General features: G+C 41.1%; 2 long non-coding RNA genes across 2 annotated transcripts in view; one reads left to right on the forward strand and one right to left on the reverse strand.

Annotated features, from left to right (window-relative positions):
- LOC131184839 (uncharacterized) overlaps nt 1-24,038 on the forward strand; it is a 162,523-nt gene that overhangs the window by 128,785 nt on the left and 9,700 nt on the right. The window contains exon 4 of the long non-coding RNA XR_009152041.1: nt 7,138-7,205. This is a non-coding gene — a long non-coding RNA (uncharacterized LOC131184839). The remainder of the gene's footprint in view (nt 1-7,137; nt 7,206-24,038) is intronic.
- Nucleotides 1-24,038, reverse strand: part of LOC131184838 (uncharacterized) — a 54,944-nt gene that overhangs the window by 30,006 nt on the left and 900 nt on the right. The window contains exon 2 of the long non-coding RNA XR_009152040.1: nt 13,037-13,228. This is a non-coding gene — a long non-coding RNA (uncharacterized LOC131184838). The remainder of the gene's footprint in view (nt 1-13,036; nt 13,229-24,038) is intronic.

A 24,038-nucleotide genomic window follows, 5' to 3' on the forward strand; every position in this document is an offset into this window, starting at 1 on the left:
TGAAATGCCAAATTGCAGGCATCCGACAGTCAGCAGAAGTAGGCTGCAGTACTGCACTCTAACCACTGCACCACCATGGCAGATGATAGATAGATAGATAGATAGATAGATAGATAGATAGATAGATAGATAGATAGATAGATAGATAGAAAGAAAGAAATAGCAGATTTATATGCCGCTCCACGGTGCTTTACAGCCCTCTCTAAGCGGTTTACAGAGTCAGCCTATTGCCCCCAACAATCTGGGTCCTCATTCTACCCATCTCAGAAGGATGGAAGGCTGAGTCAACCTTGTGAGCCAGTCAGGATCAAACCGTTGGCAGCTGGCAGCAGGCAGAATTAGCATGCAATACTGCATTGTAACCACTGTACAGGAAGGGAGGGAGGGAGGGAGGGAGGGAGGGAGGGAGGGAGGGAGGGAGGAAGGAAGGAAGGAAGGAAGGAAGGAAGGAAGGAAGGAAGGAAGGAAGGAAGGGCAATAGCACTTAGACTTACATACTGCTTCACAGGGCTTTACAGCCCTCTCTAAGCGGTTTACAGAGTCAGCATATTGCCCCCAACAATCTGGGTCCTCATTTTACCCAACTTGGAAGAATGGAAGGCTGAGTCAACCTTTAGGATCGAACCGCTGGCAGTTGGCAGAATTAGCCTGCAAAATCGCATTCTAACTACTGCGCCACCACAGCGTTAAAGGAGAGGTATTTACCTAATTCTTCATGATAACCCCAGTTTCCCCCATTAGTCTCTGCGGTGATGGCTTCCACCATCTGTAAAACACCCTCCCTCCCAAGAAACATAGCTTGATCCAACTACTAGAACATAGAATATCAGAGTTAGAAGGGTGTCAGGCCTGGAAACCATATTAGACTTTAGGGTTCCAGACGCTGCCACATTTTTCCCCTGAGGGGAGGAGGGGGGTTGAGGGGTATGGTAACATTCTTCAAGTGGTCAAGGTCGGATGGTGTTCACATCTGCAGGAAGAGTGGCAAGAAGATATTCGAATGAACTGGAAGAACGTGGGACCATGTGACCATCAAAGGGGTCAGGGGGGTGGGACTCTTGGGGTTTGTATAACTGGGAAAAGAATCCGGAACTTCAGTTTTGGAATTGCACTCATCGTGTGCCAGTCTCCTCATGCTAGTAAAGAACTCTGGAAAAGAAATGCCTCCGAGTTTCTTTTACGCAGAAGAGGTATTTCTGGAACCTTGACAAAGGGATCTTGGAGGTCTTCTAGTCCAACCCCCCCTGCTCAAGCAGGAGACCTTATAGCTATGATGGCGAACCTATGGCATACGTGCCTGAAGTGGCACATGGAGCCATGTCACCTGGCTCGCCAGCCATCGCCCCAGCCCAGCTACACCGTGCATTCATATGCACATGCACCTCCCGCCGGCCAGCTGGTCTTAGGGTCTCTGCCGCACATGCACAGGGGGCAGGGCGCATGTGGGGGGACACTCACATTGCATTTTGGGAGTTTGCACATGCGCACCCCCTGAAGCCCATTTTGGGCCTGGATGGCTTCCTGCACCAACCTGGAAGCCAAAACGGGGTGCGGGGTCGCCAGGGGATATGGATAGGGAGCACCAAGGCACATGCATGGGGGGTGCAAAGCCACAAACACAGGGGGCTTGCATTGCATTTTGGGGGTACAGGCACGCACGTGTACATTCACGGCGCTTTTGACACTCAGCATCAAAAAGTTTAACCATCACTGCCTTATAGCATCTCAGACAAATGGCCGTCCAGTCTCTTCTTAAAAACATCCAGTGATGGAGCACCCACAACTTCTGAAGGCAGGTCGTTCCACTGGTTGATTGTTCTCACTGTTAAGAATTTTTTCCTTAGTTCTAGGTTGCTTCTCTCCTTGATTAGTTTCCACCCATTGTTTCTTGTTCTACCCTCATGTGATTTGGAGAACAGCTTGACTCCCTCTTCTTTGTGGCAGCCCCTGAGATATTGGAACACTGCTATCATGTCTCCCCTAGTCCTTCTCTTCACTAGACTAGTTAAACCCAATTCCTGCAACCATTCTTCATATGTTTTAGTCTCCAGCCCTTTAATCATCTTTGTTGTTCTTTTCTGCACTTTTTCCAAAGTCTCAACATCTGTTTTTATAATGTGGTGACCCAAAACTGGATGCAGTGTTCCAGGTGTGGTCTTACTAGAGCTGGACAAGGTCCGCTCATATCTGCCCCCACAAAGAAACCATCAGTTCTCTTTCAGTTTTGCTTTGATCTTTAAAATGGTGGTATTTTGTGTGACTGTCCTGCCTTTCACTCTTCAATCATCTTTGTAGGCTGCAGCTTGCCAGCCGTTCCATTCCACGTTTCTATGGAAGTCCTAACGTAAAACCTTCCCCAATCTGCATTGCATCCAGATGTGTTGACTTCAACTCTTAGAATTCCCCACCCATCACAACCATCTTCAACCCTGAAAACGGATGGCCTCACTTCTGGACAACAGACAGCTTGGATAAGTCTGGCATAGATTTTGGGGATCACAGTCCACCTCATCAATCCACAAAGCTGTGAGTCAAATATTAGAAGGATCTATCCATCCATGATTGAAAGGGAGTTGCCACTTTAATCTCCCTCCCTCAAAAACTGGGAAATGTAGTTGCTTCTTTTTTTTTTTTGAGTAAGTAAATATGGGTCTTACTTTTAATTGAATTTTAGATGGGTTAGAAAACAATGAAAAAAATGTGTTTAATGACAGAAATGGGCAACTTTTTCAGCTTGGGGAACTATAGGTTGCATCAGTGGTGGCATTCAGCTAGTTTGGACCAGTTCGGGCGAACCGGTAGTGGCAACCTACAGGTGGGCCTAGCCACCCGCCCTGGCACTATGCCATCCTATTTAGCCACGTTTTCTAAGCTGCATGAATAAGCAAAATGCATGTGCAGAAGGCTGTGCGCATTCTGTGCACGGCGAACTGGTGGTAAAATTATGTGAAACTCACTTCTGGGTTGCATGTGTATATGTTCGGTATGACCTGAGCATAGTTTATAAAATCATCTGCCACAATGTCTTCCCTGTCAATGACTACTTCAGCTTCTACCACAACAATACACGAGCACACAATAGATACAAACTTAAGGTAAATTGCACCAAACTCAATTGCAGAAAATACCACTTCAGCAACAGAGTTGTTAATGCCTGGAATGTACTACCTGACTCTGTGGTCTCTTCCCAAAATCCCCAAAGCTTTAACCTAAGACTGTCTATTGTTGACTTCACCCCATTCCTAAGATCCCTTCATTATATCAAATTAACATAGCTGTTGCATACTTTTCCTTATATATATATATTTTTCTTTCATGATGTGTTGTTTTTATTTATGACGATGTTTGTGTATACCGTTGTGACAAAAATAAATAAATAAAAAAATAAAAATAAATGTCTGTAAAGGGTGTGCATAAGAGCACCAGCATGGGGCCGCGGTAGCTCAGGCTGTAGAAGCCTGTTATTAAAACACAGCAGCCTGCAATTACTGCAGGTTCAAGTCCCACCAGGCCCAAGGTTGACTCAGCCTTCCATCCTTTATAAGGTAGGTAAAATGAGGACCCAGATTGTTATGGGGGGGCAATAAGTTTACTTTGTAAAAATATACAAATAGAATGAGACTATTGCCTTACACACTGTAAGCCGCCCTGAGTCTTCGGAGAAGGGCGGGATATAAATGTAAATAAATAAAAATAAATAATAAATAATAATGCCTACCGTCCCTGTCCTAATGTTCCCTTTAGTTGTATTCATTTTATGTATTCAATTCATGCTTATACTTATATATATATTATCTAATACATATTCAATAAATAAATAAATAAATAAATAAATAAATAAATAAATAAATATGTGTGTGTGAGTGAGTCTGAGTGAGTCATATGTAAGTCAGTATATGCGTACATATGTTAAATTGTTAAATAAAATAAAATAAAGTGCTACAGCTAGAAATAGGGTGATTTTATTGGATTGAATAGGTGCTATAATAGAATAGAATAGAATAGAATTTTATTGGCCAAGTGTGATTGGACACACAAGGAATTTGTCTTGGTGCATATGTTCTCAGTGTACATAAAAGAAAAGATACGTTCATCAAGGTACAACATTTACAACACAATTGATGGTCAATATATCAATATAAATCATAAGGATTGCCAGCAACAAGTTATAGTCATACAGTCCTAAGTGGAAAGAGATTGGTGATGGGAACTATGAGAAGATTAATAGTAGTGCAGATTCAGTAAATAGTCTGACAGTGTTGAGGGAATTATTTGTTTAGCAGAGTGATGGCCTTCGGGAAAAAACTGTTCTTGTGTCTAGTTGTTCTGGTGTGCAGTGCTCTATAGCGTCGTTTTGAGGGTAGGAGTTGAAACAGTTTATGTCCAGGATGCGAGGGATCTGCAAATATTTTCACGGCCCTCTTCTTGATTCGTGCAACATAATGTTGTTGTTGTTGTTTTTATTATTATTTAGGGAGGTTTGCCACTTGATTCTGTAAAAATGGGATGAGTTTCTAGCCATCCCGTTGGAGCAGGTCTTTCTCACTGTTCTGCACCATTTAGATTTTGCACTAATTCTCAAACTTGGCAACTTCAGGATGTGCAATTTCTTAGAAACATAGAATCCTAGGGCTGGAAGGGACCTTGGAGGCCTTCTAGTCCAACCCTCTGCTCAAGGCAGGACTCCTTATACCATCCCAGACCAATGGTTGTCCAATCTCTTCTTGAAAACCTCCAAGAAAACTGTTGAACTCTTTATCTTTCTCGTTCTATGGCAGGGCTCTGCAAACTTGGCTCTTTTAAGACTTGTGGACTGCAACTCCCAGAATTCCCCAATCAGCAAGCTTGGATCTTCAAGTTGCCAAATGTTTTTCTGTTCTACTCTTTCTGTTCTGCATTTATGTCTGCTAAGCATATTGAACTCCTGGTTATTTGTTTTTGTTTTTTCTTCTGCTTCTGCTCCCTCCACTCTTCCCAATATGCTCTCTCATCATCTCAACCTTTCTTCTTTTTGTCATTACATTATAATCCTTTTAGCTTAAAATACCTGGGTACTATTTCGAGCAAAAACGAAACGTGACCGTATTGCTTTAAAGCTAATTTCACTGCAGTGCAATGTACAGGAAACTCTCGACTTACAACAGTTCACTTAGTGATCACTGAAAAAAGTGATTTAAGTTTTTCACACTTAAGGACCGTTTCAGCTTCCCTATGGTGAGATGCTCAAAATTCACTTTTGAATTTAAATAGACCTTTTGAAATAAATATCAAAATTATTATAAATGATCATAGGAGCCATTAATTCCCCAAAAGCTGGTACCTGGTAGTTTCATTTTGACTGTATTAATGCCTGGCTATTAATTTTATTTTTTGGTGGTTTATATTATGTGATATAGTTAGACATGAAATGAATGGATATGTTGTGATGTAACAATATTCTCAAACATTTCAAAAGAAAGGTTTCTGCAGAATTGTTGTTCTTCCCTTTGTTCCCCCAATATTAATTTCAACAATTTGTAGGTGATACATTTTTGATCAGATACGAAAAATAAATAAAACAGTAGTTCAAAAGTTGTCCCACTTATTATTATTTTTTTGAGAGAAATAAATGCTTGTTTTCAGACTGTTTTACATTCTGAAAAAAGTCATTAATCCATCCCACTCCATTTACCACAAATCTTTGAATCTTTAAAAGAACTCTGCACAACAATAGGCGTTTGAATGTACATGCATTTCTATTTATTCATTTACTGTAATTTTACCCCAATTAGTAATTGCCATTCTCTGACTGGTACATAAATTGATTAAAAGAAGAGAAATCAATGCATAACTAATGTATTTTTGTATACTTTCCCTCGCCAGCTATGGATTTCAATTTTGAGCGATTAAAGGTTCTAAAAATTGCATTGTAGAAATTAATGCAAAGTTAGGGAGAAAAAATCTGATTCGTATTTTAATCCAAGAAATATGGAACATCTCTTTTGAGATAGAATAGAATAGAATAAAAGAGTTGGAAGGACTTTGGAGGTCTTATAGTCCAACCCCTTGCTTAGGCAGGAAACCTTACACCACTTCAGAAAAATGGATATCCAATCTCTTCTTAAAAACTTCCATTGTTGGAGCATTTACAATTTCTGGGGGCAAGTTGTTCCACTGATTAATTGTTCTCATTGTCAGGAAATTTCTCCTTAGTTTTAAGTTGCATCTCTCCTTGATTAGTTTCCATTAATTACTTCTTGTTCTACCTTCTTCTTTGTGGCAACCCCTGAGATATTGGAAAACTGCCATCATGTCACCCCTAGTCCTTCTTTTCATCAGACTAGACATACCCAAAAGGGACACGGTGGCTCAGGGGCTAGGACATTGATCTTGTTGATCGAAAGGTCGGCAGCTTGGCGGTTCGAATCCCTAGTGCTGCCGTGTAACGGGTTGAGCTCCCATTACTTGTCCCAGCTTCTGCCAACCTAGCAGTTTCGAAAGCACCTAAAAATGCAAGTAGAAAAAATAGGGAGCACCTTTGGTGGGAAGGTAACAGAGTTTCGTGCACCTTTGGCATTGAGTCATGCCAGCCACATGACCACGGAGACGTCTTTGGACAGTGCTGGCTCTTCGGCTTTGAAACGGAGATGAGCACCACCCCCTAGAGTCGGCAACGACTAGCACGTATGTGCAAGGGGAACCTTTACCTTTACCTTAGACATACCCAGTTCCTGCAACCGTTCTTCATATGTTTTAGCCTCCAGTCCCCAAATCATCTTTGTTGCTCTTCTCTGCACTCTTTCTAGAGTCTCAACATCTTTTTTACATCGTGGTGACCAAGATGAAAGTTTACTGTTTTGGTTTCTCAAGCAAATACAGTCTTGTCCATTTCAGTGGGTCACACAAAACTTAAGAAGCAATGTTAAAAGCACCCCATCTGCATTTTGGTGCCTGTGTAATTTCTACTGGATTAAAAAAAAAAGGTTGCACATATCACAGTGACTAAAATAGAACCATTTGGCAGGTGCTTTTATTTCAGAGAGAAATTTGCCAGGACCTAGAGAAAAAACCAACAACTATGCTATCCAGATTGATATCTAAATACCCTTGGCTATTTTCAGTCGTGTTTCTTTTTAACATGCCCATTTTCTTTTCCAGGTCAGCCCAGCTCCCTCTGTTATAATCGGGATTTACCAGTGAAGTCTTTTCCTGGCTAACTGTGATAAGTAAGTGTGGAGTGGTAAGGTTAAAAGTAGAGTTTGGTTGATGCAGGATTTTTTTCCCCTTAATTTTATGCAGCCTGAGAAAATTTTTAGTTTGCAACAACTGTATTTCATACACTTACATTAAGTTGACTTTGGTTCTTCACCTGGTTTTGTGGAAATTATTTAGGCTCATCACAAGCTATTTATTTATTTATTTAATTAATTAATTAATTAATTAATTAATTAATTAATTTCCTTCCTTCCTTCCTTCCTTCCTTCCTTCCTTCCTTCCTTCCTTCCTTCCTTCCTTCCTCAATAGGATAGAATAGAGTAGAGTAGAGTAGAGTAGAGTAGAGTAGAGTAGAGTAGAGTAGAGTAGAGTAGAGTAGAGTAGAGTAGGAAGGGTAGAATAGAATAGAATAGAAGGGGAGGGGAGGGGAGGGGAGGGGAGGGGGGAAGGGAAGGGAAGGGAAGGGAAGGAAATAGAATAGATCTGGAAGGACCTTGGATGTCTTCTAGTCCAGCCTCCTGCTCAAGCAGGAGAACCTATACTATCAGTGGTTTCGGTGTGAAGTACCAGCTGTATGCGGATGACACCCATCTGTACTTTTCCACACCGGACCACCCCAACGAAGCTATCGAAGTGCTGTCCCGGTGTCTGGAGGCCGTACGGGTCTGGATGGGGAGAAACAGGCTCAAGCTCAATCCCTCCAAGACAGAGTGGCTGTGGATGCCGGCATCCCGGTACAGTCAACTAAATCCGCGGCTGACCATCGGTGGCGAGTCATTGGCCCCGATGGAGAGGGTCCGCAACTTAGGCATCCTCCTGGATGAACGGCTGTCTCTAGAAGATCATTTGACGGCCGTCTCCAGGAGAGCGTTCTACCAGGTTCACCTGGTACGCCAGTTGCGCCCCTTTCTGGACCGAGATGCCCTATGCACGGTCACTCACGCACTCGTGACGTCTCGCCTGGATTACTGCAATGCTCTCTACATGGGGCTCCCCTTGAAGGGCATCCGGAGGCTACAGTTAGTCCAGAATGCGGCTGCGCGGGTGATAGATGGAGCCCCCCGTGGCTCCCCGTGATAACACCCATCCTGCGCAGACTGCACTGGCTACCTGTGGCCTTCCGGGTGCGCTCCAAGGTTTTGGTGACCACCTTTAAAGCGCTCCATGGCATAGGGCCGGGTTATTTACGGGACCGCCTACTGCTACCGAATACCTCTCACCGACCCGTGCGCTCTCATAGAGAGGGACTCCTCAGGGTACCGTCAGCGAGGCAATGTCGTCTGGCGACGCCCAGGGGAAGGGCCTTCTCTGTGGGGGCTCCCACCCTCTGGAACGAACTACCCCCCGGACTTTGTCAGCTTCCGGACCTTCGGACCTTCCGCCGCGGGCTTAAAACATACTTATTTAATTGCGCAGGACTGAGTTAGATTTTAAATTTATGGGTTTTAAATTGGGTTTTATTTCTATATTTTTAATTATTGGGCTTTTAGAATAAGTTTTTTAATTGCTTTTATATTGTATTTATGTGTTTTTAAGTGCCTGTAAACCGCCCTGAGTCCTTCGGGAGATAGGGCGGTATATAAATATGATCAAATAAATAAATAAATAAATAAATAAATATTTCAGATAAGTGGCTGTCTAGTCTTTTTTTAAAAAAAAACTCCAGTGGTGGAACGACCACGATTTCTGAAGGCAAGCTGTTCCACTGGTTAATTGTCCTCACTGTTAGGAAGTTTCTCCTTAATTCCAGGTTGCTTCACTCTTTGATTAATTTCCAACCATTGATTCTTGTTCTGCCCTCTGGTGCTTTGGAAAATAAATTAACCCCCTCTTCTTTGTGGCAGCCCTTCAAATACTGGAATACTGCTATCATGTCACCTCTAATTCTTCTTTTCTTTAGACTAGCCAAGCCGAAATCCTGCAGCCATTCTTCATATGTTTTACTCTCCAATCTCCTTCCTTCCTTCCTTCCTTCCTTCCTTCCTTCCTTCCTTCCTTCCTTCCTTCCTTCCTTCCTTCCTTCCTTCCTTCCCTCCTCCCTCCCTCCCTCCCTCCCTCCAATCCTCTTTCTTCTTTCTTCTTTCTTCTTTCTTCTTTCTTTCCTTCCTTCCGTCCTTCCATCCTTCCTTCTTTCTTTCTTTCTTCACCCCAATTGTCATGGTCACTACGCAACTCTAGCAATTAGTGAGACTTTCACAATACAGTTAGTCCTTGACATATAACCATTTGTTTAGTGACCACTTGAGGTTACAACAGTCCTAAAACGGATGACTACAAGTGGTCCCTGCAGTTATAACTATCAAGCCATCCCCATGGTCACATGATCAAAATTCAGACACATGTTAATCAGCCATCCCAAAGGTCGTGTGGTTGCCATTGACAATCTTCCTAGCTAGCTTCTGCCAAGCAAAGTCAAAGGGGGGAAAGCTGGATTCACTGAATGGCCATGGGATTCACTCAATAACTACTGTGATTTGTTTAACAAGGGTGTCAAAGAAAGTAGTAAAATCAGGCACAACTGACTTAACAACCACCTTGTTTAACAACAGAAATTATTGCTCCAATTGCAGCCATAAGTTGAGGACTAACTGTACTTGGTCTCAAATAGGTTGAAAAAAGAACAGTTTTTCCCCGAAGGCCATCACTCTGCTAAACAAAAAATTCCCTCAACACTGTCAAACTATTTACTAAATCTGCACTACTATTAATCTTCCCATTGTTTTCATCACCAATCTCTTTCCACTTATGACTGTATGACTATAACTTTTTGTTGCTATCTCTAAGGGCTAAATTGCAACCTATGATCATCATTTGTGTTGTAAATGTACCTTTGATGTATTTTTTTTCTTTTTCTTTTATGTACACTGAGAGCATATGCACCAAAATAAATTCCTTGTGTGCCCAATCACACTTGGCCAATAAAAATTCTATTCTATTCTATTCTATTCAAAAAAGATTAGAAGAAGGCTTTTCAAGAAAAAAATTGCTGAGCCAGTAACTGGCTCCTGGAGCTAGTAGATTTTGACTGAGACCTGATCTCTTCCCTCTATCCTTTAAGAATTTTAGAATTTTAGAATTTTTATTGGCCAAGTGTGATTGGACACACAAGGAATTTGTCTTGGCGCATATGCTCTCAGTGTACATAAAAGAAAAGATACGTTCATCAAGGTACAACATTTACAACACAATTGATGATCAATATATCAATATAAATCATAAGGATTGCCAGCAACAAGTTATAGTCATACAAGACAAAACAAAATAACAACAACAACAAAAAAAACCCCTGGATTTAGAAAGGCTCTATAGGAAGAATCTGGTCCAGGGAACCATAACTGATCAGGAATCATCTGTGCTTGGGATGGATCAGATTCTGCTCGATCCAGGAAAAGAAATGGGAAGTTGGTGGTTGATTTTTCTGGATTTTTCTGGATTGAAGAGTTAACAAAGATTTGGGGGTGGGGGTGGGGAGAGATTCAGAGAATTGATCTTTTCTGCAGCAATCCCCTCACTATGGACCCATCATTCTCAATTCGATCCCAGATCGCAACCAATGAACTTCCATCTCCAACACTAACAACATAGACTTGAACCTACTCCCATTTAACATAACATAACATAACATAACATCAGAGTTGGAAGGGACCTTGGAGGCCTTCTAGTCCAACCCCCTGCCCAGGCAGGAAACCCTACACCATCTCAGTCAGATGGTTATCCAACATTTTCTTAAAAATTTCCAGTGTTGGAGCATTCACAACTTCCGCAGGCAAGTCGTTTCACTTATTAATTGTTCTAACTGTCAGGAAATTTCTCCTTAGTTCTAAGTTGCTTCTTTCTTTGACCAGTTTCCACCCATTGCTTCTTGTTCTACCCTCAGGTGCTTTGGTGAACAGCCCGACTCCCTCTTCTTTGTGGCAGCCCCTGAGATATTGGAACACAGCTATCATGTCTCCCCTAGTCCTTCTTTTTGTTAAACTAGACATACCCAGTTCCTGCAACCGTTCTTCATATGTTTTATCCTCCAGTCCCCTAATCATCTTTGTTGCTCTTCTCTGCACTCTTTCTAGAGTCTCAACATCTTTTTTACATCGTGGCGACCAAAACTGGATGCAATATTCCAAGTGTGGCCTTACCAAGGCATTATAAAGTGGCACTAACACTTCACGTGATCTTGATTCTATCCCTCTGTTTATGCAGCCCAGAACTGTGTTGGCTTTTTTAACAGCTGCTGCACACTGCTGGCTCATATCTAAATGGTTATCCACTAGGACTCCAAGATCCCTCTCACAGGTACTACTATTGAGCAAGGTACCACATATACGGTACTGGTGCATTTTGTTTTTTTGGCCTAAATGTAGAACCTTACTTTTTTCACTGTTGAATTTCATTTTGTTAGATAGCGCCCAACTTTCCAATGGTCTTGAATCCCTCTGGAACTCCGTTCCTTAGTAATGGCGGAGCTCAATTAGCTCAAGACTTCATTGTATCCATGAGTGATCAAATGTATTTGCTTTTGCTTCCTTGATTAGCCACCGTGATGACCTTTGGGAGACTCCCCCCAATAATTGGCACGATTACCTGACAAGAAATTGATTCCACTATTCCATCGAAGAGATTCCATTTGAGGATGAGACTAATTATCCAAAGGCAATAGCTCTCATTAAAAATGCCAGCCATCTCGGATCAAAACAGGCCTGTCTCAGGGAGGGTGATTCTTATCATCCTGAGGTCCCATCTCAGGGACAGAAACACAAGCTGTAAACACAAATACAGTAGTGGCCAAAATTGTTGAAACCTTTTGGGAAAAGTGTATTTTCTAAAACTAACTCATAACACCATTTTTTTGGGTGGCGTAGTACCATAAAATTATATACCAATGGAAAAATAATTGAATCAAGAATGTAATGCAATAACTTTTTATGAAGGATTTGCTAGTAGAATACAGTTACCGTATAAAGAAGAAAAGTGAAACAGGTGGGGAAAAAAATGAGCTATACAAAAATGATCACCGTAGAAAAAAAATGAGATATACAAAAATTATCACATATCAGTTAATTCTTAGTTGGGTAACCTTTAGCCTGAATTACAGCCTTATAACGTCTTCCCATGGAGTGAACCAGGTCTTTTAGTTCTGCAGCTGTGATAATGTGAAACCAAGATTGAAGGATTGCTTCTATTAACTGGGTTTTATTGCTGGGTCACTTTTGACTAACAAGTTTCTTTAGTCGGATTTTCAATTGGGTTAAAGTCTGGGCTATTCCCAGGCCATTCCAGCAGCGGAATATGATTATCTTGAAACTCCCCCCCCCAAAAAAATGGTGTTATTAGCCATCAAACCTCAAAAATACACTTTTCCCAAAAGGTTTTTACAATTTTGGCCACTACTGTATAATATATAATATATAATTCCACAGCTGGATCTATGGTGTTGCTGTTTCCCAATTACTGTAATGCTGATGACATATCTAGTTTAATGCATACCACATTAAAACCAAGTTCCCACACACTCACTATCTCCGGCAAAAATCTAATTACACCAGACCCGAGTACTCAATCAAATCTGTTATTCGGTGGCTAAACAGCCCCAGCGTCAATGCAATTTGAGGAGATCTGGGCCATGACTGGGAATGTTATGTATTAACAATTTCTAATAGGAGCTCCCGTAGGTAAATGAATATGCTAACAAGCAAGGTCGCTGCTCAATCTAATATCTTTAAGCTGTTTAATTCTGAACAGCCCCTTAATAAATCAATTGACCGGGAGAGCTGATGCCCCTATCAATTATTCAGGAGGACAAATAAATATTTCAGATGATTTGATAGGAAGGCTTGCTTGGACTCACCGAAAGCTTTGCATTTCATTAGCCCCGTTGCTAAAAGTTTTATAGGATGCCAACGATGGTTCGTTCTCTCCAACCACATCATTTTCGATAGTAGAAGAAGAAAAATCAGATGAAAAAATAAGTGGCCCACAGGATTCGTGTCCCTCTCAAGTTGGAAAGGCGCAATGGAGATCATCTGAGTAAGTTTGTCCTCTACGAAAAAAAATCCAGTGTTACTACAATAGGTCTCAGAAGATGGAATGACATATATTTATCATTTATCTATCATCTATCTATCTATCTATCTATCTATCTATCTATCTATCTATCATCTAGCTAGCTAACTAGCTAGCTAGCTAGCTATCGGTATATATACTTGTGTATATATACATTTATATATACATATAGTTTATATATATAGTGTATATATAATAAGAAAAAGAAGTCTTTATTGGCCAAGTATGATTGGACACACAAGGAATTTGTCTTTGGTACATATGCTCTCGATGTACATAAAAGGAAAAGTTACATTTGTCAAGAATTATAAGGTAAAACACTTAATGATAGTCATAGGGTACAAATAAGCAATCAAATCATATTAGGAAATAATCAATATAAATAGTAAGGATATTTGTTTTCTGAGGTTTTCACGGGTGTTTGTATGTAGGTCTTTGGTTATTTGGGTTTTCTCCCGCGTAAAATTGGAGGTGTCTTGGCGACGTTTCGATGAAGTCTCATTCATCATCTTCAGGCTTCAGCTTCGTGCTTCTGGGAGCAATGTGTGATTGCAGTTGTTTCTTCCTTTTTAACTGCTAGTGGGGGTTTGAACTGATTGGGTGGGAGCTTGGCTCCCACCCAAGCACTAAAAAAATCTGATCACAAACCCAAACTCTGGCTCAGATACGTAGATGACACCTTCATAATCTGGCCACACGGGAAAGAAAAACTTGACAACTTCCTCACACACCTCAATAGCCTACACCCCAAAATACAGTTCACCATGGAAACAGAAGTTAACAGCCAACTTCCCTTCCTAGATGTCTTAGTCTACAGGAAACCCAATGGCTCCCTAGGACACACCATCTACCAGGAGAAAACACACACAAACCGCTATCTGCACGCACTCTCACACCACCACCCAGCACAGATCAACTCCGTAGCCAAGACACTCATCTCTAGAACAAAAAGCTTAGCTGACAAACAACACCTAAAAACTGAACTACACACTCTCACAAATGTACTAACATCCAATGGATTCCAGAGAAATAGGATTACCAAACTAATCCAAAAAGAACCCCCCACTAAAATCCAAGACAGAGAACAAGAAAACGGCAAAGCCCTCCTCCCATATATAAAAGGCACCACAGACAGAATAAGCAAGATCCGCCACAAACACAACATCAAGACAGCATTCTGCACAAACCGAAAAATATCCACCATCCTAAGAAACCCCAAAGACAAAATTGAGTTAGAAAATCAAGGAGTATATGAAATCCCATGCACCGCCTGCCCCACCACATACATTGGACAAACCAACAGAAGAATAAGTGCACGCATTGAAGAACACAAGAACTCAGTCAAAAAAGAGGAACCAACTTCTTCCCTGGTCCAACACCTTAAAGCCACAGGACACGATATTGACTTTAAAAAGACCAGAACTATCGCCAAAACTGAACACTTTAACAACAGAATAATCAGAGAAGCCATCGAGATAGAAAAACGCCCACACAGCATGAACAAACGAGATGATACCTCCCGCCTACCAGCCATTTGGAAACCCACCCTTATTGACAAACGAGTCCCTAACACGAGGAATGACACCAGACCCACACTCACGAGGTCCACACAGGATGTCACCACCACACATCCACCCAGAAAGCAGACCCAAACCCACACTGATCATGAAGCACAACCAAGGACCAGAAGCCAGACTGCAGCTGCAACGTTTGCCATTTCAAACCCCTCCAATCCATACATGCAGCAGACTGACACCCACTATGAAGATGTAGCACCACCACAAAGCCAAACAACAGCTATGCAGCTCACCAGCTCAAATCCCCCTGCAGCACAGACTAGACTGAGCACAACCAAGCCCCCACCAACACAGGACACACCCCCAGCCAATCAGAGCACAAAAAAACCCTCCATCCAATCAGAGCACAGCCAAGCTCCCACCCAATCAGTTCAAACCCCCACTAGCAGTTAAAAAGGAAGAAACAACTGCAATCACACATTGCTCCCAGAAGCACGAAGCTGAAGCCTGAAGATGACGAATGAGACTTCGTCGAAACGTCGCCAACACACTTCCAATTTTACGCGGGAGAAAACCCGAATAACCAAAGACACACACACACACACACACACACACACACACACACATATATAAATATATATATATATATATATTTGTTTTCTGAGGTTTTCACGGGTGTTTGTATATAGGTCTTTGGTTGTTGGTTTCTCCGTGTAAAATGTCTAGTCTCATTCGTCATCTTCAGGCTTCAGCTTCTGGGAGCAATGTTCTGGGAACATTGTGCATTCCCAGAAGCACGAAGCTGAAGCCTGAAGATGACGAATGAGACTTCGTCAAACGCCGCCAAGACACTTCCAATTTTACACGGAGAAAACCCGAACAACAAAGACCTATATATATATATATATATATATATATATATATATATATATATATATATATATATATATATATATATATATATATATATATATATATATATATATATATATATATATACATATACATATATACATACATACATACACATACATACATACATACATACATACATACATACATACATACATATATATATATATATATATATATATATATATAGTGTATATAGTGTATATGTGTGTGTGTATTTATGTGAATATGTGTGTATGTACACACACACACACACACACATTGTTGGTTGCGAAGTCATGTCTGACCCATTGTGACCCCATGGACAATGTTCCTCCAGGCCTTCCTGTCGTCTACCATCCTCTGGAGTCCATTTAAGCTCATGCTGACTGCTTCAGTGACTCCATCCAGCCACCTTGTTCTCTGTCGTCCCATTCTTCTTTTGCCCTCAATCTTTCCAAGAATTAAGCTCTTCTCCAGTGAGTCCTTCCTTCTCATTAGGTGGCCAAAGTATTTCAGTTTCATCTTCAAGATCTGGCCTTCTAAAGCAGGGGTCTCCAACCTTGGTCCCTTTCAGACTTGTGGACTTCAACTCCCAGAGTCCCTCAGTCAGCAAAGCTGGCTGAGGAACACTGGGAGTTGAAGTCCACAAGTCTTAAAGGAACCAAGGTTGGAGACCCCTGTTATAAAGAGCAGTCATTGTTGATCTCCTTTAGGACTGACCAGTTTGATCGCCTTGCAGTCCTCGCAGGAGTCTTCTCCAGCACCAGAGTTCAAAGGCCTTAATTCTTTGGCGCTCAGCCTTCCTTACGGTCCAACTTTCACAGCCATACATAACCATAGCCTTGACTATACAGACTTTTGTTGGCAGGGTGATGTCTCTGCTTTATATATATATATATATATATATATATATATATATATATATATATATATATATATATATATATATATATATATATATGTATATATATATATATATATATATATATATATATATATATATATATATATATTCCTTGTTCTGTAGAACGCAAACATGTACAACAACAGCGAAACTTTTAATACCAATTGGGTTGGATTGTTGTGGAGAACAATGAAGGCTACAGATAGCTTTCATCTACCTAAAGTATAGTATAGCTTTTTAATAATTTGTCCCGCGTCCCGCGTCAATTCCAAAAGGTCCCGATTTCATTTTTGTTTCACTCCCATTCTGAAAATGGGAGGCGGCAACGCAAGAGGAGGAGGCGGAGAAGAGGGAGTGGCGGAGAAGGGGGCGTGAGAGGGAGGAGAGATGCAGCTTGACTTCACCCGAGAGAAAGAGAAGAGCGGAGAGGAGACCCAAGGAGAGTCGAGCCTGCCTGGAAGAGCCGAGAGGAGAGCCGAGCCTTCCTGGAAGAGCGGAGAAGCAGCAGCCGCTCCTCCTCCTTCAGGCAGGTGGCAAGACTCAGTGCACATGCGCAGCCCCCCCTCCCCCCCCGGTCAATGGTGTCCCGCTTTGCCATCGCTGAAATCTGGTCACTTTAACCTAAAGTCTAAAAGCCAGAGATATAGCATAATTTATTTATTTTTATTTTACTTGTTTTAGAACATATAGCTGCCTTCTTGAGAAGCAATTCTAGGTGGCTTACCGATAGTAAAAACACAAAATGGGTGAAAAAAATATATCAATATAAAGCCTTTTGCATTGCCCAGTTCCTATTTAAATAGTTTAGTTTAAACATTTAGTTTAAATGTTTGAACTAAACATTTTATCTCACTTATCTCGAGCTGAAAAGCAATTATTATTATTTTTTTTAATTTGTGTACCTCTATTTAATGTATAATACACTAAGAAAATGCTCATGTCGGGTCCAGATTTTGAGGGCTTGGAGATGCCGGCTTCTTCCTGAGAGTGATTTGATATTTCTTTGTACTAAATAATAATTCTTTTTTTCCCCCTAAAATGATTGTAAGATACCTGGAAAGCAAAGCTTTATCCTTCAAGTGCAAGGGACAATAATAGAAGTGCAACAGTGTGATAACTTCATCTGGGGGAGAGGGTGAAGTTGTAGATTACCATAGATAATGCTTTTTATAAAATCAATAGAGATGAAGTTGTAGGAAAAGAAAGAAAGCATCCACATTGTTGGAGAACAAAAGAAAACAAAATCCCCCAAGGAACTGTCTGCGTTAAGAATGTGTAAATTTTCTGTCTCTTTCACTTATCCATTTATGAGAGCAATAAGATTAAATGTCTCTGGCTACTGAAGTAAAGCTTTCAGGATACGAAAGCTGATACAAAAGATCTTACGGAATATCTGTCTGTCTGTCTGTCTATCTCTATGCTTTTCCTTTTAACTAAAAGTATGTTATTTTGAATGGTTTTAAAGTTTTTAAAAGTGTTTTTTTTTATTTTTTTGGTATCGTCTTTGTATCGTTGACTCATCAGACTCAGGTATATGAGATGGGCAGCTATATAAATTTACCACATAAATAACTAAGTTTAGCAGCAAAGAATTTCTTCTTCTTCTCCTTCTCCTCCTCCTCCTCCTCCTCCTCCTTCCCCTCCTTCTCCTCCTTCCCCTCCTCTTTCCCCTCCTCTTTCTCCTCCTCCTTTTTCTCCTTCCTCCTCCTTCTCCTCCTCCTCCTCCTCCTCCTCCTCCTCCTCCTCCTCCTCCTCCTCCTCCTCCTCCTCCTCCTCTTCTTCTTCTTCTTCTTCTTCTTCTTCTTATTATTATTATTATTATTATTATTATTTTCCTCCTCCTCCTCCTCCTCCTCCTCCTCCTCCTCCTCCTCCTCCTCCCCCCCTCCTCCATTACTATCTTCCTAGCACTGGCCAATAGAGCAACTGCCCCAAGATCTCCCAACTTTATATCCAAAGCATTAGGACCCCAGTTTGAAGGTCCCTCTCTGGCTAACCCTTATTACATTGTAACAGCTAAGGCCTATCGACGTGAGTGACATTGAGTTGGCCACGCCCGCATGGTCACGTGACCACTGAGCCATGCCTACCCAGCTGGTTATTAGGGCAGAGAACCGGTTGTTAAATTATTTGAATCCCGCCACTGTATTCACATCACATGACCCAATCAATCACCTCTCTCAGCTGCCGCCAAACTTCGTTCGCTCCCCTCCAGGTGCCAGCAGCCCAACCTTGATCTCACATGAAAGAACATTGTTATGACCATACTCCCTTCTCTACTGTCCCCTTCCCACTGTGGATCCAAGGCAGCCTGACACTGTCTTTCTTCACAGAATGAAAAATGTTTCTGATTAAAATCTTGAAGGAGAAAGCAAATTGACAGGTTCACCTCTACTTATGATTATCAATTCCTCTTTGAAAGCCATTTTGTCTGAAGAACGAGTTCCATAAATCAATTGCGCAATAGGTGGGGAAAAAATTACAAATTCATTCACTATATTCCTTCAGGAAAGTCTTCACTGTATGGTCAAGAAAATCAAGAGGATGTGATTAGATTCTGGTTTGTTTGAGGTTCTTTTTTGCAACTTTGGTTAGCCTGCTGTGGCTGCCATCTTGACTTTGTGCCCATATTTAATAATAATAATAATATCAGAGTTGGAAGGGACCTTGGAGGTCTTCTAGTCCAACCCCATGCCCAGGCAAGAAACCCTGCACCATTTCAGACAAATGGCTATCCAACATTTTCTTAAACATTTCCAGTGTTGGAACATTTACAACTTCTTCAGGCAAGTGGTATTTTGCAGACACTCTGTTCCAATACAGGTACGCCTTGATTTAAAACTCAAAACCATAGAAATGGTGGTTAGACTTTAGGAGAAACCCTTCCATACTTCCATCTCTCACAATACTAGACAACACAGTATCAACAGTAGAAACCTTCAAATTTCTAGGTTCTATCATATCGCAAGATCTAAAATGGACAGCTAACATCAAAAACATCATTAAAAAAGGACAACAAAGAATGTTCTTTCTGTGCCAACTCAGGAAGCTCAAACTGCCCCAAGATCTCCCAACTTTATATCCAAAGCATTAGGACCCCAGTTTGAAGGTCCCTCTCTGGCTAACCCTTATTACATTGTAACAGCTAAGGCCTATCGACGTGAGTGACATTGAGTTGGCCACGCCCGCATGGTCACGTGACCACTGAGCCATGCCTACCCAGCTGGTTATTAGGGCAGAGAACCGGTTGTTAAATTATTTGAATCCCGCCACTGTATTCACATCACATGACCCAATCAATCACCTCTCTCAGCTGCCGCCAAACTTCGTTCGCTCCCCTCCAGGTGCCAGCAGCCCAACCTTGATCTCACATGAAAGAACATTGTTATGACCATACTCCCTTCTCTACTGTCCCCTTCCCACTGTGGATCCAAGGCAGCCTGACACTGTCTTTCTTCACAGAATGAAAAATGTTTCTGATTAAAATCTTGAAGGAGAAAGCAAATTGACAGGTTCACCCCTCTACTTATGATTATCAATTCCTCTTTGAAAGCCATTTTGTCTGAAGCGAACGAGTTCCATAAATCAATTGCGCAATAGGTGGGGAAAAAAATTACAAATTCATTCACTATATTCCTTCAGGAAAGTCTTCACTGTATGGTCAAGAAAATCAAGAGGATGTGATTAGATTCTGGTTTGTTTGAGGTTCTTTTTTGCAACTTTGGTTAGCCTGCTGTGGCTGCCATCTTGACTTTTGTGCCCATATTTAATAATAATAATAATATCAGAGTTGGAAGGGACCTTGGAGGTCTTCTAGTCCAACCCCATGCCCAGGCAAGAAACCCTGCACCATTTCAGACAAATGGCTATCCAACATTTTCTTAAACATTTCCAGTGTTGGAACATTTACAACTTCTTCAGGCAAGTGGTATTTTGCAGACACTCTGTTCCAATACAGGTACGCCTTGATTTAAAACTCAAAACCATAGAAATGGTGGTTAGACTTTAGGAGAAACCCTTCCATACTTCCATCTCTCACAATACTAGACAACACAGTATCAACAGTAGAAACCTTCAAATTTCTAGGTTCTATCATATCGCAAGATCTAAAATGGACAGCTAACATCAAAAACATCATTAAAAAAGGACAACAAAGAATGTTCTTTCTGTGCCAACTCAGGAAGCTCAAACTGCCCAAGGAGCTGCTGATTCAGTTCTACAGAGGAATTATTGAGTTTGCACCTCTATAACTGTCTGGTTCAGTTTTGCAACCCAACAAGAAAAACACAGACTTCAGAGGATAATTAGAACTGCAGAAAAAATCATTGCTACCAACCTGCCTTCCATTGAGGACCTGTATACTGCACGAATCAAGAAGAGGGCCGTGAAAATATTTATAGACCCCTCGCATCCTGGACATAAACTGATTCAACTCCTACCCTCAAAACGACGCTATAGAGCACTGCACACCAGAACAACTAGACACAAGAACAGTTTTTTCCCGAAGGCCATCAGTCTGCTAAACAAATAATTCCCTCAACACTGTCAAACTATTTACTGAATCTGCACTACTATTAATCTTCTCATCGTTCCCATCACCCATCTCCTTCCACTTATGAACTGTATGACCATAACTTGTTGCTGGCAATCCTTATGATTTATATTGATATATTGACCATCAATTGTGTTGTAAATGTTGTACCTTGATGAAGGTATCTTTTCTTTTATGTACGCTGAGAGCATATGCACCAAGACAAATTCCTTGTGTGTCCAATCACACTTGGCCAATAAAAATATTCTATTCTATTCTATTCTATTCTATTCTATTCTATTCTATTCTATTCTATTCTATTCTATTCTATTCTATTTGTTTTGTGACTGTTCACTGAAAAAAGTGACTTGTGAACATTTTTCCCAAAGGACCATCAAAATATGGACATTTGGCAACTGACTCGCATTTATGACGGTTGCAGTGTTCTGCAGTCATGTGGCCACCTTTTGTGGCATGCTCTCTCTCTCTCTTTCTCTCTTTTTTTTTTGAATTTTTTTGATTTTTTAATACAGACAAACAAAAAAACATCTTCAATCCAAATACGGTGTGTCGGTAGGTTGATTACAAATCTTTTGTGCAATTTCAACATATGCATATCATTAATTTGTCTAATCTTACATTTTGTCAGTCTAATATGTATCAAAATATTTTAATCAATTGATCCTTTAATTGACTATAATATTTCATTCTCTCATTTCATATAAATTATTCTAAATTAATATTTTATCTATTTGCATCATTCATTCCATCTTCTTAAATCAATTGTGTCATTCAACAATTCTTTCCTTGTAAAAACCTCTCTCAGATCTTTTTTAATGTATTTTTCCTTCTAGCCATTGATAAAATAAATCCCGTACCTTATAATATTGTTTCTCTTCCTGTTCTCTAATTTCAAATGTCAATTTACTCATTTCTGCACATTCCATTATTTTCCTAATAATTTCATCTTGCAATGGTAATTTCTCACATTTCCAATTCTTAGCAAACAACTCTCTTAATGATTGACTTATTTTGCAAGTTTTAAAATTTTAAGCTCAGTTAGGGTCATAAATCAAGGACTATCTGTACTTACTACCTATTTATATTTGGTTTCTTGGTCTTCCTGCATAAATGTCAAAAATGTAGTAACTTTGGGACTATTTAGTCCAGCGGTTCTCAGCCTGTGGGTCGGGACCCCGTTGGGGGTCGAATGACGATTTGCCCGGGGTCGCCTAAGACCATCGGAAATATGGGAAGTATACTTGTGAGTCGACGAATCGTGCTCCAATGGTTGACTCCACAAGCCAGTTGCAGGCTCTTCAAATCGCTAGCCGAATTCGGCTTCAGGCGCGATGAATTAAAAAAGAGAGAAATCTTTGCTCTGATGTCTCCCTCTCAAGCCAGCTGCAATCACTCCCAATCGCTAGCCTAATCTGGCTTCAGGCGCCATAAACTTAATAGGGGAGGAGTCTCCGCTTTAATGCCTCCGTCCTCAAGGCAATCGCAAGCAGTTCAGATCGCTAGCCAATACAGCTTCAGGCGCGATAAATTCAAAACGAAAATAATTTTACGGTTGGGGGTCGCCACATCGTGGGGAATTGTATTAAAGGGGTCGCAGCACTATAAAGGTTGAGAACCACGATTTAGTCTTTAAGAGACTAGATTATTGAAGAAACTGATGTTGATGTTGGTGTTAGGCAAATTATATATCCAAACCTTGGCTTCCAGCTTTCTCTTGGCTAAAAAGAATGACTCATAAAAAAAAAAATACTGAATGACAGGTTTTTTTTTCCCTTACAAAGGCGGTTTTACTCAACAAACTGCTTAATGAGCGATAAAGAGGCATTTCAACTTCACAAAGCCATAATTTAAATATTAGACTCAGCATCATGAATCAAGAGACCAGGGGCTACATTTGGGGGGGGGGTACAATTTTTTTTTTTAATTTAAAATTGATGTAGGATGATTATAGGGGGGAAAAACCCATTCCGTTGTTTTTAATTTCAGACTTAAAGTTTGGAATAATTTTTTTTATTTGCATTTATATCCCGCCCTTCTCCGAAGACTCAGGGTGGCTTACACTCTGTTAAGCAATAGTCTTCATCCATTTGTATATTATATACAAAGTCAACTTTTATTGCCCCCCCAACAATCTGGGTCCTCATTTTACCTACCTTATAAAGGATGGAAGGCTGAGTCAACCTTGGGCCTGGTGGGGCTTGAACCTGCAGTAATTGCAAGCAGCTGCTGTTAATAACAGACTGTCTTAGCAGTCTGAGCCACCAGAGGCCCTAATGATAATGATAACAATAACAATAATAGGCTGTTGTGGCCTGTCGGCTGCTGGCCCCTCTGCCAGCTGAATCAGAGGAGGAGGAGGAGGAGGAGGAGGAGGAGGAGGAGGAGGAGGAGGAGGAGGAGGAGGAGGAGGAGGAGGAGGAGGAGGAGGAGGAGGAGGAGTCAGGGTCAACATCAAGGCAACCTGAGAGCTCCGAGTGGGAAGAGGGAATGGAGCTGTCAGAGATAGAGCTTTGCTGGCTGAGGGACTCTGGGAGTTGAAGTCCACAAGTCTTAAAGGGACCAAGGTTGGAGACCCCTGCCCTAGTCCATCCCGCTGCACAAGCAGGAAACCCTATACTATTCCAGACAAATGATTATCCAATTTCTTTTTAAAAGCCTCTAGTGTTGGAGCACCTAGAACTTCTGGAGGCAAATGGTTCCACTGATTAATTGTTCAAACTATCAGGAAATTTCTCCTTAGTTCTAGGTTGGTTCTCTCCTTGATTAGTTTCCATCCATTACTTCTTGTCCTGCCCTCAGGTGCTTTGGAGAATAGCTTGACCCCTTCCTCTTTGTGGCAGCCCCTGAGATATCGGAACACTGCTATCATGTCACCCCTAGTCCTTTTCACTAAACTAGGTAAAGGTAAAGGTTCCCCTCG

This window comes from Ahaetulla prasina, chromosome 13 (assembly GCF_028640845.1).
Source record: "Ahaetulla prasina isolate Xishuangbanna chromosome 13, ASM2864084v1, whole genome shotgun sequence".
Taxonomy (NCBI): Eukaryota; Metazoa; Chordata; class Lepidosauria; order Squamata; family Colubridae; genus Ahaetulla; species Ahaetulla prasina.